At 43.4% G+C, this 17,276-nt stretch overlaps 1 pseudogene; it reads left to right on the top strand.

The window, feature by feature from the left end:
• Window positions 1–15,379: 15,379 nt before the first annotated feature.
• LOC139081583 (metallothionein-2 pseudogene) lies at window positions 15,380–16,001 on the top strand (annotated as a pseudogene).
• Window positions 16,002–17,276: the final 1,275 nt, after the last annotated feature.

Here is a 17,276-nt window from a genome sequence, read left to right as displayed (position 1 = left end):
TTTATAAGGCTTCCTGCTGAGCACCAGTTGCCCATGGTGGTAACCTACTCAATAAGGCACCCTTGTATTGACTTTCCCTCCTTCTGTATTTCACTGGCGTTTGTCCCTCACTCCTGCTCCCTGGGATCATTTCCCAAATCAACTACCTTTATGAATGTCTTTGGCTCAGGTTCAGCTTTGGGAGAACCCAAGTGAAAACCACAGGAAAATTTCTTAGCACAGTGCCTGGCACATGGTAAGCCCTACATAAGGGTTAGCTATTCTTACTTTGCAAGGGAGTAGTTACCAGATGGGCCATGACACTTAAGCTGGGTTAGGTGCAAAGTGAGGAAATGGTAGAGATGCTGGAAAGCGAAAAAGTAGCGGGTCGAGTGGATTGGAGGTCGCATAAGGTATTGGGGAATGAAAAGGGGTAATGGAGTAAGACTCTCGAAATCAATATTTCAAGGTGGTACAGTTATTGATGGTAGAATATGACCATGAAAATTGGTGCCTGGGGTGAGATGAAAGAAAAGATCATTTGAAGCAAGGATGTCAGTGGCTGAGAGGCCACATATTTATCTACATATGAATTAGCTATTACTGCAACAGTACTGTATAATAAACCGCCTCAAAACTCAATGATGTACACCACCACTGAGCACTAGTGTCATGGTCACAGGCCAGCACATCAGTTGGCTAACCTGGGCTGGGCCCAGGTGGGTAGTGTGCTGGGTTTGGTTCAGGTCTGCTGCATGTGTGTTAGTTCTGGGGCCAGGCTGAAGGGGCACTAGCAGCTTGGGACATGTTCATCTCGTGCAGATCACCATGGCCAGAGCCAAGCCAAATCCCTCAGGCGTATCCACCATGTCCTCTAAGATTACACTGGCAAAGATGGGTCACGTGGTGCCAAACCCAACACCAATCGTTCAGGGAAGAGAGTGAATATTTGCTGAGTGATAATCCAAACTATCGCAACATAGATGCTGCAGTCGCCAACAATGCGACTTGAGTAGCGGTGAAGAGGAGGACAGGGAACCAGGGGCCATGGTTGTCCAAGTATACGCAGGACTTATGGGGCAATTAAGCACAACTCTGCTTCCCACACAGCCCATTTGAACACATTTTGTGGAGCTAGATTTTTCCCTGCCTCTTTATGAAATCTAGGCACAAATTTCTCAGTTACTGTTAGATAATCGTCTTCTATTTGCTTTAAATTGCAGAAAGTTTGATTTTTAGTCATTAATATGTCTAATTCTGTGTAATAGTCAAAACTCCAAATTTCATTCAAAATTCAAGTTTTCCTCCTTCCCAATTTGGACCTGCTTAAGGTGGGAAGCCTGCAGTGGGAACAGGGACGTGGGGGGCTTCCTTAGTTCTCCGCCTCCCCTTCCCACTCAGATGCTCCCGGCTCATGCAGGACTGAAGTGGTGACAAGGGGAGAGTGAGGAGATGTGGAGGCAAGCAAGGCCTCAGTCGACTGGCACCGCTGAAGTTGGCATTGTCTTCCTCTGACCATGATGAATGTTTACAACTGACTGGTATTGACAGATGTTCAAAGTTGCCTCTTTCGGGAACACGCTAGTGGTTTCTTCAGAGACATCCCCTCCTTCTCTTATTTCCTGGGATTTCTCACTGTCAGTGCCTTTATGGCAAGCTGTTCCTTCTCCAGCAGTTGCCTACAAGGCCCCTCTGAGCATCCGGTTTTACTCCATGCTGACTTGCTCTGTTGGGGTCCTGTTGCCTTGCACATTTAGTTTCTTGGTCATAGATCTGACAGCAGCCTCCGTGCCCCCAGAGGCTCCAGGGAACACAGGTCAAGCTCTCTCAATGGTTTCCTTGAAGCTCTTCTCTCTAGGCTCAAAGAGAAGGGAATCGCTCTCACCCTTACTTCATGGGGAGATTGGAACCCGCAGCACACTAACTATTCCCTCCAAAAACGTTCTCCCTTTAATCTCCTACTCCTTTCTCAGAGCTGGATGGTCACCTGAGGGTTGCAAACCTGGTTCTCAATCCTCCTTGGTATATCCTGCTTGGGTGATCTAGCACCTTGCTTTGGTATGTGGAGCAATTGCATGCACTATTTGGAGCCGCAGTGTAAAGAGCTTCATTTTAATGTCCTGCTGCTCATGAACATAGAAGAGTAACTGAGAAGTCACAGGTGGATGCAGAGTGGCAGAGTGTGGGCAGACCAGATTTTCACTCTGCAGAAGCAGGTCCCCAGAAGAGAACTGATTCTCCCCTTGGGAATCCTTTCCCTAGATGCCCGGGCATTGGATTCCTGCAGGAGCAATCAGAAAAGAACTAGATGGGGCTACAACCTAACTGTCCATAGAAGAAATTGCAGAAGGAACATTTGTCATTTTCCAGGAAAAGATTCGCTGAGATTTGAGCTGCAGGAGGTCAGAGGAGGAACTATAATGACAGCTCTGCATCGTGAGGTAGTAAAGACAAGGGCTCTGCTGGCCACCAGGAAGAGAAGAGGAAACTCGGAGGCTGCGCAATTTATGTATAGGATACCAGAAACCTGGACCCCACGCGAAGGGAAAATCAGGGCCAGCACATGGGAAAAATGTAGAATAAGAGAAGTCAGTTCTCAGGGCCACCCACCTCCTCTTCCTGAAGTCAACCCTCCCTTGTGCCCCTGCACTCAGGGAGCTCTTCCTTTCTGGAAAGTAAGTCTCTTCCAAGAAGTCAGGTGATAACCCTAAATGTTCCACTCCATGCAAAGCCACTCCACTGACAAAGTCAAAGCTGGATCAAAGCATCAAAGGGATTTAAGGAAAGTCAAGACATGGTCACGTTTACATTTTCAAAGGATTATTCTGGCCCTAGTGTGGAGGAATTTGGGAATCAGTGAGAGGTGGAGAAAAAGACTTCATACTTCAGACCATGTGTAAGTTCAGTTCTATGTGCTTTAGGAGCAAATATATGATGATATTTACAAAGTGATTGCAAAACAAGACAAATCCATGGGATACTTGAATTTTAAATCATTCAGATTACATTTGCATGAGCAGGTTTGCTGTCCCGTTTGTCTTAAACCCTTAGTACCTAGTACAGTGCCTGACCCATGGTAGCTACTGAAGGATGTTTGTGAAATTGAACTGAATTGAACACATGGAATGATCAGGATACAGTTAAAAGGTAAAAGCTCAAGGTGGTGTTTCTTAAAATGGTCCTCTGATGAATTGCTGTCTGCTCTTTTCTGATAGTGGGTTATTGTTTAGGTAGTTTCCCCTTTTGCCTTGGCTGCCAGGGGGCTAAGAGTCAACGAATTATTTTAGCCCTTGGGTTCAGTATATTTGCTTCCTTCTCTGTTTGAAGGGTCCCAGTGGTTCTTCCTGGCTTATTAACCTTATAATGTTGCTTTATATAATTTTGGAAAGGAGGCAAGGTACAAATAAATTAAGTCATGGCTCTCCCTATGTTCTTTGCTGCAGGAGGAGGATGAACATCAAAGTCTGATGGATGGCCGATTTCTGGAATTGAGGTGGCCGCTTTAAGACAAGGGCAGGGCAACAGAGACAGGGGCTGTTTTATTTCTAGGAGACTTATCTGATCTCTGCTGGAAATCTGTCCCTTCTGATCTCAGCTATGGGTAGCCTGAGCAATTGGAAAATGGTTCTCCTGTCAGGGAAACTCAAAGGCAGAGGAACCACAGGAAGACAGACAGAACCTGACTAAGTAACGCAAGGCTGCCAGGGTGAACACTGGCTGCCCTAGGATAAAGGAGAGAGAGAGAACAGGGAGAAGAACAACAGCGGGAGGAGCAGCAGAGTGGCACCGGCCTTTGAAGGGGAAGCAGGTGGGAGAGGAGCAAAAGGAGGGAGGGCCTGGCCTGGTGGCATGGTGGTTAAGTTCACACGCTCTGCTTCAGTGGCTCAGGGTCTGTGGGTTCAGATCCCAGGTGCAGACCTACATACCGCTCATCAAGCCATGCTGTGGTCATGACTCACATATGAAAAATAGAGGAAGATTGGCACAGATGTTAGCTCAGGGCCAATCTTCCTCACACACACACACACAAAACAAAGAAGGAGGGGAGAAGGGGAAGGGTGGGGAGGGGGAGAAAGAATGAACATTTATCAAGTATCATTAATTCATTGAATAAATATTTGATAATGTCTTCTTTGTGCCAGGAACTGAGGCTACGAAGATGAACAAGACAGAAAAGTTTTCTGCTTTCATGCAGTCTACATTTTAACTGTGGTGGGGGGAAGACTTTTAATAAGTTATTACACTTGTGATGAGTTTTAGGAGGGGGAGAATCTGTTACATTTTTAGCGACTGGAGAGTGACCTAATCTACTTCAGTGAGTTGAGGAAGAGATATTTGAGTAAGAGCAAAGGCTGATGAGGAATTCGTTGGTGGAAGAGTGGGAGAGTATGTTCCAGTCAGAGAACAGCGTGTACCCGGCAGAGTGAGAAGACTTGTGGGAGGGGCAGGTGGGGAGGAGGCAGGAAGCCCCAGGGGCCTGACAGGTCAGAGTGAGGATGTACAACATTACCCTACAAGCAATGGGAGGGCAGCAAAGGGTTTAAGCAAAGTAATGACATGGTCCAATTTACATTGTCAAAGGACCACTCTGGCCCTGGTGTGGAGAATGACCTGAAGCGGCCTGGCTGGAAGCAGCGACATCAGTAAGAAGACGCTGCTTTTTAAGCCTAGTGGGTCAGAAGAGGTTGGTGGCAGAGAGGCTGGAGAGAGGTGGTTCGATTCAAGATAGACTGGATAAGGACTGGTTACTGATTGATTGCAGGTGAGGGATGAAGGAGAGGGATGAGTCAAAAAGGCTTCTGAGATTTCTATCTTAAGCCTCAGGGCAAAGAAGAGTGAGGTCATTTTCCTAGAAAGAGAACCCTAGCAAAGAAGGAGGTTAGGGGTGAAGGGGCCCGGGAAGATCACAAGTTCGATTTCAGACAAGCTGAGTTTGAGGAGCCTGTGGAACAGTCAAGGGGACACACGGAATACAAAGTTGGATGTATGGATTTGTATCTCAAAGGAGAGTCTGGGCTGGAGGTATAATATGGAGAGCTGTTGGACCACAGGAAATAAATTACTTAGGGCCGAATAAATTCTCCTAGGAAGTGTGGCTTGAAAAGGTTCTAGGACAAAGCCCTGAGAAACTCCGATGTTTAGTGGTGCGGGAAAGATGGCAAAGGATACTGACAAGTAGTTGCCAGAAAGTTTTCAGTTGGTGTTTGGTCAGGAAAACAGACGTAGGAAGGTATAGATACAGGCAGTTGGGTGCTCACAAATCTATCAGAAAATATGCAGTGCAGGGAACAGGGAACACTGCTCTCAGATTTACTGCTATCTTTCAGAACATTAAGAAATTATAAGAAATTGCAAATACTCTTGAGTTGATCACGTGGACCTGCTGCATGGAGGTGGTGATTTGCAAGAGAGTGTTGGAGGCGGCTATAAACCTCCCTTGTGCCTGCCATTGTTGGAGGAATAATAACTTCTGTTTCTCTTCTGCCTTTCAAATCTCACAAACACCTTGGCAGCACCCAAGGCCAAACCCCACTGGCAAGGGATGCTGGGAAATTGAGTCGCCCAGACTTACAGCCCCTGCAGTACAGGAGGGAGCAGAAAAAGGAGTGGGGTTGGATGCTGGATGCCAAGGAGAAATCAAAATAACAGCAGCAGCAGCAACACGAATAGCAATAACAATAACAGTCTCCAGCCTAGGCAGGAAAATGCAGTGTCCCTACCGCTCAGGAAAGAGTGTTTCAAAGAGGGAACTTTGTTTCTCTGGCCCTTCTCAATGTTTCACAAGTATCCGGTCTCCTGCGTTAAACTCCTACTGCTTGTAATACCCAAAGTGATTTCTGTTTTCCTGACGAAAATTACCTCTCTCGCAACGACGTCTCCTTTGCAATTCTCCCTCCTCTCCACACACCGCGGTTGTTCCTATTTTTCAGAAGAAGAAAGGAAGGATGAGAGAAATTAAACAATTTGCCCAGGATTACAGAGCTAGTAGTAGCCGAATTAACATTCATCTCAATCCAAACCCCATGCTCTATCACCCTAGTCTTTTGTACACAGAGTGTGGAAAACAAAGACTATAGAAGGAAAAAAGAGAGAGAGAGAAAAGCGTAAGACACAACCGCATCAGGAAAACAGAAGGTAAGGAAGAAGAGAGAGCAATCCTTTCTTTTCTCTGCCCACCCCAAACTAGCCTCTTGTTTTCATTCCTCTTTAGTGGCACCAGGATCACCCAGCATTTGTGTACCTAGCTCTCTCCAGTCCCCTCCCTTCTTTCCCTATTGCCCTCATCTCAGTTTAGGTCTTCAACATTTCTCTTCTGAGTGATTGCAACGTCTTTCCTTCTTTCCAGCCTTGTCCCCATCCAAAATCATTCACCTTGATGCCAAAGTGATCTTTCTAAAGCAGAAAATTGACCCCCTGCTATAATCTTTCAAAAGGGTCTCCTCAACTTTTACATGAAGGTAAAATTTCTTAGCACGGCCCAGTTCTGTTCTGACCCACCTCTCTATCTTCATGTCATCCATTTCGCTACACATGTCCTGACTTGCTATTCGTGCACAAGTTGTGATTTTTTTGACTCCAAACATCCAGCGATGCTGTGCTCTCTGCCTCGAATGACCTTCCTTTCCTTGCCATCTGACTCTTACTTCTTCCTTCAGTGCTCTGCCCGGGAAGCTTTTCCTGACTTCTTGGGCTGTGTTGAGTGTCTCTCTTCTCTCCCCTGGCACCTTTTGCCAACATCTATTAGAGCACTCACCACATTGTGTGCTGACTCCTGGGGAGCTTTTCTGTGTTTCCACCAAAATGTGAGCTCTGTAAGGCAAGGAATCACCTATTTCCCAGAAATTGGTATTTTTCTATATATTCAATGTTTACATAGTGGTTGAATGAATGAATGAAGCTGTTTACGAGGATTGTGCAATGTGGAGAGAACATCTGTTGCCATAGTAACATACTAATGTGAATAAACATACCCTTATGAGATGATGGTCAATTCAGTGAATGAAATCAATGAGGATAACATGACATATAAAAAAGAAGTTGACCAAAGGCCAAGAGCCAAAGAATTAGACTGAAACACAGACTTATTACCCTTGGCCATCAATCAGTTACTAACTTCCAAGAAGAAGGAATTGGCAAAAGCTCAGCTTACATCTACACTCTCTGTTGATGGTAATATAAGAATATAATGAGCTGCATATGTTTGTTTTGATTGCTTAGTAAATCTGTTTATGATTTTGTCCATGTTGTATAAATTGAATTATTGTGAAATAATCCAATTTGTTAAAATTCTAAAGTTTATTCTCTAACTGGGTATTGAAATTAGAAACCAGCGACTCCAGATGCATCGTACCAGTCTTCTAGCGCCTCCATCCGAGGCAGGACCGTACTGTTCTAAAGGCAGCTCCTTGCATCACTACCTAGTAGTTAGAGAGGCAGGTAGGGAGGAGGTAACATTTGTATCTGAATAATAATATCAGCATTTATTGAAGACTTTCTAGATGTCAGACAGTGGGCTAAATCCTTTCCATTCATTATCTGATGAACGCCTCATAGCAGTCCCGTGGGATCTGTGTTACAATGCCATTTTCCTGAGGGGGAAAGAGAGGCTTTGTGGGATTAAGCAAATTTCCTAAAGTCAGGCCTGTAAGTGGCAGAGGTATGATTCCTAGTCTTTCTGACTCCAAATCCTGTGCTTTCCACCCTTCATTTGCTACACTCTCCTGCCTCTCTGAAATTACTCAGTCAGGGGTCTCTATAATAGGCAGCAGAGATGTTTTAAGAGGAAAAGAAAGCATGAGACAGCGATGTACTGATGTGGCTTGACTACGACCACAGTAGAGCCTCCTAATGAAAAAAATGTTTGGCCTGGCAACTGATACCCACTCTTGAACATTCAGCTCAAAGGGCCCCTCGGCTGTGGGTGGGGCCTTCCTGAGTCCTCTTACATCAAGCCGATTACTCCCTCATCTGTTCATATTTCTGTGTCTCTATCAGGAGCCATTTTTTTTTTTTTTTTACCTTATATTGGTATAATCCATGTGCCTGTCTCCTAAATAGGACAGTGAGCTTCTTGAAGAAAGGATGATGCTTCCTTCATCTCCCATCCCCAGCATCTCTCCTGATGCCCCGGACATGCAAACCTAGCAAGGGTTAGTAGAATGATTAAATGAGAGTTATATAAACAATGAAGGCTGCAGCATGATCTGAGATAAGGAAAAAAATGAGAATGCACATCTGCCAGCTTGTGCATACAGGATATGACCTAGACTTCCTCTGCTTAAAAAGTAATGCTCATATTTTGAATCACTGCGGGAACAAAAGGAAGAAAATGGAAGAGACATCGGAAGGGCAGAAGCAGACGTCTTCCTGTTCTTCAGGCTCTCGCTGGGTGGCCGGGCTTCTGGCTGTGATTAGATTAGCACCTTCAACCTCGGGACACTGCTGCTACACAGAGGGGCTTGTAGTCACCTTCCAGGCATGAAATAAAAAGTACAGATTCTGAAAACAGGCCTCTAAGCAAAACAACACGCAAGCTCACACAAAATCCAAAACAAACTTAGCACGACTTAAGTTGCAAGCCAATTCATTATTTCCCTGTTTGCTTACTTTCTCTGTAAATACCTCATAGACGGACAACAGAGACATTCTTGGAGCTGAGTGCCTTTTCAGAGCCATACATCACGCCAATTTGGAAAACCCACAGTCACTCAAAATGGTGAACTCTTAAATTAGTCATGACCTAATTCCAAAAAAGAAGGAAAGAGGCCTTCTAGACCCCATGCCTCCCTGGTGTGTACCAGAAAAGACCTTCTGTCATAGCACTTGGCACAGAGATGGTGCACTTAAACTGTTTAATGTTACAACCACAGCCCCATAGACTAAACTTCGGAGAGAAAAAATGAATGCTAAATACGTGCTGTCAGCTCCGGCACTCAGAGCTGGAAATGAGTCTCTTTCCCACAGAAATAGAAATAAAAGCAAACCACTCAGACAGTCTTGGACTTTGTATGGACTCATGAGCATAGTCTCTCTCTCACATACACACACACACACACATACACACACACACACACTCCACAGCATGATCCCTAAGTAGAGCAGGTCCTAATTAAGGAGAAGGAGTCTTGAAAATCTAGTCAAAGCAGAAAAGAAGGCAATCCCAGTCTCCAGGACTTTGCCATACCCGTTATAAGTTTTATGCTTGAGCTTTTACCAATACTTGCTTTCATCCAGCAAAAAATACAAACGTATGCCATGAGCATTACTTTTGAAGTGTTTTCCTTCCAGTTGAAGAGGAGATAGGACTATGATTTTAAAAATAAATAAATAAGTTAAATCATCTGGTTGTCATCTCATGTAGCAATTGTTCAGTCTTTCAGGGTCTTTGCTGTATTGATCAATAAAAAATATAATTTTCTCAGTAAAGGGTAGTGCCTGGCACAGAGCAGGTATTCAATAAATGTTCATGAATGAATGAATAAACAAATGGATGAGAGAGAATAGTCAACTGTAAGATAAAGATGACAGAGTTCATTAAAATGCAGAATGTTATTATGGTCTTTTATCGACTGGAACACAGACAAGGGAGCCACCTGAACAGGATCATAATTAGAGATCTGTCACAGATTTGCAAGGTTTTATGGGAAATGTTATTTGGCTCTTCCAAGTCTTTCTACAATGTTGGGTATTTATCTCTTTCTCACAAGGATGTTATAATTCATCTTGTTAGTGGTGTGTTTTTTATTTCATTCTGTAGCTTAAAACCGTCACAAGCTAAAATTCAGCTCACAGGTTACAGCAATCCTAGAGGGGCCCTCTAGATATCAGCCACTGGCTCAAAGATCACCCTGTGGGCTCAGTCTCCCCAGGTCTCCAGGACCTTCTAGGATCAGTAAGAAAGTCCAGTCCAGTCCAGAGCCCCAGGACTCTCCCTGAAAGTCGAAAGAGTCTCAGAACCGTCTGGTCCTTGGGCCAGGAGGGCCGACACTGCACAGTCTCTAATTGCAAGGGTAATTCTAAGGCACTCTCTAGACAAAGCTTTCCCAACTTTCATGAGCATTATCTGGGCATCTTGTTACAAGGCAGATTTGGATTTAATAGGTCTAGGATGAGGTCTAAGATTCTGCTTTGCTAATAAACTCTCAGGTGATGATGATGCCACTTGTCCCTGGATGGGCCACCCTGTAGTGACAAGAGTCTGGAGTTTTCTGAAGCCACGAGAGTGCCTCCTAACAATGCCTCAGGATAGCAGTCAGAGAGGTGGCTCATGTGCTCAGATCAGAGAGACTATTTGGAACAACTTTCTGTCTTAGTAAGAGCTGTCTACATCAGTCTCTTGAGCCAAACAGACATGAACCAGAATCCTGATGCTGCCACACTCAGGAGCCTTGTGACCTTGGGCCAGTTATTCTTTGGGTCTCAGTTTCTCCATCTGTAAAATGGGGATGATAATACCTACTTCATAGAACTGTTATAAAAACTAGCAAACAGGGGCTGGCCCTGTGGTCGAGTGGTTAAGTTCGCGTGCTCCGCTGCAGGCGGCCCAGTGTTTTCGTTGGTTCGAATCCTGGGCGTGGACAGGGCACAGCTCATCAAACCACGCTGAGGCAGCGTCCCACATGCCACAACTAGAAGGACCCACAACGAAGAATATACAACTATGTACCTGGGGACTTTGGGGAGAAAAAGCAAAAAATAAAAAAAAATCTTTAAAAAAAACCCAAAAAACTAGCAAACAGACGTAAATTCGAAATCCAACCCTCCTCTTAGCTCTTACTAGCCACAAGATTTTAGGAAAATCACCTAAATTCACCAAGCCTCAGTTTTTTCATTTGAAAAGTGAAAGATATTAACTAACTAACTCGCAAGTTTGTTTTGAAGATTAAGAGAATGCAGTGTTCCCAACATGGGCCACATTCCTGGGGTTTATATTTATTTTAAAATATTATTAAATGTAGGAATTCAGAGGAAATAAGTCATAAAGCTAAAATATTCAGAGAAAGTTCTTGGAGAAAGCAGAATTGTATCTGAGTGTTGAGATAATACAAGGATCTACAGAGTGGGTAGAGCATTGCCATTTTATAGGCAAGTCAGAGCAGAGAAAATAATTCTCACCCACTTCACCTGACCAATTCTTAGGCACTTTTCAGGTCTCAGTTTAGACCTCATGATCTCAGGGGACCTTCCCTCCCTTAGGGCAGGTTACTCTCTATACTCTACATTGTTAACGGTATTCAGTACTTGCCACCATGATGAGGTAATCGGCCTCCCACACTAGTCTCTAAGGTCCATAATTCTGGGACTTGCTCGCTGTTGTATCCTTCCACCTAGAACAAAGTTCAAGTATATATTAGCCATTCTGTTAATATTTTTTGCATACCTGAATAAAAGAGAATTCAGAACGCAAATGATCAGCTTTCAAAATATGTTTGAAATGAGATGTAATTTATCTATAAATTATCCATAAAATATTATAATTTCCACTGGTTCAACTCAACAATAGGAACTACTGAGGATACACAGCTGTTCAGACCTTGCAGGACATGGAAGAACACAGGCCTGAATAAAGCACAGGCCTGTGGAGCTCTCAGACCAGGAGGAAGATTAATGCATCAGCAACGGTGGGGGAAGCATTATACGTATGAGACGTTACTGGAACTCAGATAAAGCAGCATTTTCTTCTTCACGGAAAAGAGTGGGAAAGAAACAGGGAGAGCTGCAAAGAAGAGGACAGTTGAACAGGATCCTGCAAGATGAGCAGGAATTAGCTTAGTGAACATCTGGATGGAAGAGCATTTACTTCATCCTAAGGATGCCTCAAGAGCACAGATTCTGAAACCCGGCGCTGCCACTTAACTATTTGAGGAGCCTTAGGCAAGTTACTTATCCTCTCTGTGCCTCAGTTTCCTCATCTTAAAATGGGATTACAATAGACTATACTTCATTGGGTCTTCCATGAGGATTAAATAAATTAATGTATGTCAAGTGCTTAGAGCAGTGCCTGGCACCTAGGAAGGGTTATATAAATGTTAGTTGTTGCTGCTATTTTGTTATTATTATACTTAGTTGTAGCCAAAATTATTTCACCTGCTAATCAAAATTTGGCATTTCATATGTAATGGATTCAAGTCTACCTGTGTGTCTGGGCACACCAGTTGAACATAATGGATCTACGGAGAATAGAGTAGAGATAAGGGCGACCAGAGGCAGACGAATTAGATATTAGCTGACTGCAGACACCCAGGTGAACAATGGTGTCTTCTCATGTCCTGAAAACAGAGCAACCAGCCCACGCCAGGGCTTTGGGGTGTTCTGTTGGGGAGCACTGGGTAGTGCTACTGAGGAGAAAAGAGGCCTGAAACCTGCGGTGCATATTTAAAGTGAGTGCCAATCAAGTGAGGAGTCCTTCTAAGAACGGTTTCTTTTAATGGCTATTTTTTCCTCACAATCGTTAAGGCAGGAAGGTGGCTTAACACATCAAAGAAGCATCGTTTATTCTGCATGTGTTGCTCTAGAGTAGTCTCCTCTATCAATATTTCATGAAGCAGACTCCCCAGAATGAGAGCGCAGACTGAAGGTCAGAGAGGGTTAGTTGCTACAGACATTGGGAGGCGCATCTGAAACCCACTAATGTCACGTTCAGAGGCTGTCTATACTCCTATGAGACACAGGATACTGCATCCTAGAGCAGAGGTTTAAAGAAAGAATTCTAGAGAGACGTCTACTTTACAAACAAAAGGCCTTACAGTTTTTCACATTCATTACATGATCCAGTTCCCCTCTCCAATGGTGTTCTGGTATTACTCAGCTCCTGGTTTTTCCTATTTCCACCCGATTAATTGTCAGATGGTTCCTAGTCATAGACAATTTTGTCACATGATAAGCTGGTCCATCATTGCCGCATACTTCCTCCCTCCACTGCAAAATTTCACCAATGTGACATAATAATTTTGGGGAGAATCTCAGAATTTATGACAACTTCTATCTCAGTTCTGTTTTCTAAGACTTTTCTGGAATTAAAACAGTGGAAGGCCCACTAGAGGTAAACCAAAGAATGCTCCATTATCTGTCCCAGCCAAGGCGACATCATGAATTCCCGAGAGCCAGGAGCCCCATCCAGTTAACTTCCTTTGTATAGAGTGCCTCATACACACTTCTGTCTTTCATATTATTTGATGATAATTGCAACCCTTGGTTCAGATTTTTTTTAAAAAAAATCTTTATTGGATCTCAAATGCTTGAATAAATACCTCATTTCAGTTTTGCTTGATTAATAAACTAGAGCTGTTCCTCTAGGTGCTTTCCAGGCAAGGAAGTCTTCCCCGGGCAGTTCTCAAGATGTGATTCTGAACTAGCAGCATCAGTGTAACCTGGGAACTTGTTAGATATGCAAATTCTCCATACCCTCCCCAGCCCTACTGAGTCAGAAATTCGGGAGGTTGGATCCAGCAATCTGTGTTTTAACAAGCCCCCCAGGGAATTCTGGTAGATGCTAATGTTTGAGAACCACTGCTCTAGACGTATGAAAATTTCTTTGCAAACAAGTTATATTGAGTCCCAAAAGGGTAATATCAAAGTACCCATTTGGTTGAATCTTCCTCTATATGTCACATTACCTGCTTAATATCATCTGGTGGCCCCCTATTGCCTACATGATGAATGTAAAATCCTTAGCTTTATCTACAAAGAGCTTTACAAGCTGACCCCTATCCATATTCCTTGGGATAAACAATGAACAATTCAAGAGCAAAGGCTGCATCCTCTTGGTCTTTGTAGTCCCAGAACTGAGCCCAGTGCCTGACCCCATCAGATGTTCAACATGTTTGTTGAAAAACTGCTTGATGCCAATATCACAGTCACAGAAAGAAAATCCAAACACTTATATATTCTACACGAAGACAAATACAATTAAGGTGAAGGGAAGAGTCTATATGATTAAACCCTTGTTAGATGGGGCTGAAAGCCTGTGTGAATGGAGATTTAAAAACAGAAAAAAGCAAGTGCTTCCAAATCAGAAAACATGGTTTTCGATTCCGTTTCTTGTAGTTGTTTAACCTTGAGCAAATGAGTCCCTGGGGCTCGAGTTTCCTCATCTGTAGAATGGGATGGAACCTGCCTTGTATACCTCACTCGTCGTTGTGATGATGTGAATTACTGTACATCGTGAAAGATATTGTTAACATATCGAGTCCTATCCATATGCAGTTTGATCTTCTCATTACTGAATATTCCAACATTAGAATATTCAAACATTAAAGTACATTAAAGTTTAAAGATTTCAGTCCATCCACTACACATGAGGTGCTGTGATAAGAGAAACGAGGAGAGGAAAAAAGAAGTTCATCAGTCAAAAAACACTGCTTTGAACTTAACCCAGCAAAGGTGCCTCAACCCAGGAAAACTTCCTGTGGACTTTTTCTCTACAGAGTCATCATGGGGTTTTTTTTCTATCTATCTCCATGCTCCCACCCTTCAAATATCCTCTAGCTTCTGATTTCTGAATGTGAAAGCAAAAAGAAGGGCTTATGCTTGTGGTTTCCTTTCCCACCTCCCTTCTACATACTTTCTATTCTCATTCTCCACCTCTAGGAAGGCAGGGGCAGCTTGCCAATCAGGTTTATCATCGTTCTCCCAAGAGCCTCCTGTAATACAGTAATGCCAGGCTTCAGATTGCCTGCGGTCCGGTTATCAGGCTACTTTCAACCCCAGGCTTTTTGGCAGATATAAGGCAGCTGGCAGTGCTGGGCCAGGTCTTTAACTCCCAGCCTGTTCTGCCAAATACACTTGATGCTTAAGGCAAGAGCAGAGGAATTTGAAATTGACTCTGGCTCTGGAAATTCTGTTTAAGGGATGTCAGCAGTTTAGAAAATGTAGTTATTCTTTAAATTAAGTTTACTGCTTTTTTTGTGCTGATCTGTAATCTCCTCTCTTTTTGGCAATATTTTCAGCCTATTTTGACGGCCCAGTTCAGACTCCATGAATTATGTGATGGGATGACTTCTCTGCTTTTCAACTTTTAAGATGCTTCGAGGAAATTCTGTCTCCACAAACACTTGTATGCTACATGGGAAGTCATTTTTACTCTGAAGAAAGTTGTAAGATCAAACACGGCCTTTACTGTGCTGACAATCAACACAGATATGGGCCAGGCAGGCTTGACCTCCTGCAATGGGGATGGTGAGCAAACAGCCTAAGCAAAACTGAGAGGAAATGAAGCAAAAAGAGGAAACAGAAAGGTGAGAAAATAGAAGGGTGGGGGGCCGACAGGCAATTCATCAGGCCACCAAAAAACCAAGGTGTTAAGTGGCCAAAGTGAGGTCTCTAGAAAGGGCTCAAATGCACCGATAGAGAATACCTGGGCTATTCTCTCCAGGAAGGGATGAGAGCTAAGAAAGAGAATAACTCGTTAGGGGAAGTTTCTAGACTGAGTTAGAGTCTAAGAAATTGACTGAGGCTTGAATAGCTATAAGATCAATTTCAACCTGGACCCAAGACCCTTATAAAATTTATGCCTCTTCCCTAACAAGAATGGGTTCACAGAGACCACACCTCCTCCAAGTCCCAGCCATCCCTCGTGTAGCTATCTCTGGACTCAGCCACCACTTCATTTCCATGGATCCCAACTGCTCCTGCACCACCAGTGAATCCTGCATGTGTGCCCGCTCCTGCAAATGCAAATAGTGCAGATGCACCTCCTGCAAGAAGAGCTGCAGCTCCTGCTGCCCCGTGGGCTGTGCCAAGTGTGCCCAGGGCTGTGTTTGCAAAGGGTATCGGACAAGTGCAGCTGCTGCGCCTGATGTCTGGGTGAGTCTGCTCCCCACGTAAAGAGAGCAAGCTGTACAAATCTGCATTTTTTTCATACAATGCTGACTCAATTGCTACATTTCCTTTTCTATGAAATACATGAATGACAATAAAAGTTATTGACTTAAAAAAAAAGAATGGATTAAAAGAGCTTAGGATAGATGTAAAAATAAGAAGAAAATAGCAGTCTTAGAAGAGCCAATTGGCTTATTAACTTACACTCCCTAAAATAAATAACATAAGATACTGTAACCATATCCCTCTATGTAGTCTCTCCCATGTGCTTTCTCCACTCTACCATTGTTTTGACCCTCTAATAGGCCGATGATGGATGTGTTCTGTTGCAGAGGACACTGAGATCTCTAAAACAAGTGGGGGAAGCCCCACTTTCCACTGGATGGTAACAGCAAAGATATACACCAATCCCACTTGTCAGTTGGTGTTCCCCAGACCCTAAAAACTAGACAAGATTGATTCAGTTCCCCATTTCACTAGTTGGGAAGTTTCCATGGCCTCTGTAACATTTCTGAGTTCCCCGGGGGGCAAGGGATTGAACCTCTTGTAGTCACTTCCAGCTCTGAGCTCCCACTCACACTGACATGCTCATTTTAAGGATCATCATAGATCATTTCACCATGTGAATTATGTGACCTCAATTCCTCATCATATTGACCCAGATATTGAATTTAACGCCTTTCCTTACTTCTCAGCACCCCCAATCAACAAACCTACAAAATAAATAAAACCATCCCAGAGGAATTTGTGAGAATAGAAGACTTTATCAAAGATCAGGACAACGGCAGGACATACAGGACAGACATGCAAGTTAAAATTTCATGACTGATGTCTCTATTTCTAGAATTCTCTTGGCCACTTCTCAAACTTGGACTCCAATCTTCCACCACATTACCTCACTCTCTTCTCTATTTTCTTTCAATCCCACTCCAAAAATTCTGTTCATTTCTAATGCAGAAAAGGTCAGTTACGTCTTTTGTTTCTCTGGCTCTTACTAGTCCATGTTGTTAGGGGCTCATCTTCTACCACAAGAAGCAAGTGTTGCCTTGTTATACGGAAGCTTAGATCTGCTGCATAGGCTATTCTACAGCCCCAGTGAAAATGTCATTTCAAAGTTTATTGACAAACTATTTATTTAGTGCCTCCTATGTGCCACAAGTTTAAAGGCACTAAGAAGTTCATATAACATTTTTAATAATGCAAAACTGGCAAAACTGAAATTTCCAACCAGAGGGGAATGGGTGAATTCATTATGATTTAGTTACTCACTCAAGTAGTGTAGTCAGTAGGGATAACAAAATTTAACTCACATTGTAATTTGTATGTCCAAAAAGCTATAATTGCTTTATTTAACCTCTAACTCCTCTAGTCTTACTGCAGTGATTAGTGGGGGAAAGACTAACTCACTGTCCAATCTGATTTAAAGCTTAATCTGCATTGATAATTTAGGTAGTATCCAGTCTCCTTGGAAAAAGAGT

This window comes from Equus przewalskii, unplaced genomic scaffold (assembly GCF_037783145.1).
Source record: "Equus przewalskii isolate Varuska unplaced genomic scaffold, EquPr2 ChrUn-13, whole genome shotgun sequence".
NCBI lineage: Eukaryota > Metazoa > Chordata > Mammalia > Perissodactyla > Equidae > Equus > Equus przewalskii.
The sequence above is the reverse complement of the archived record's forward strand: the minus strand, read 5'-3'. Positions and strand labels throughout refer to the sequence as shown.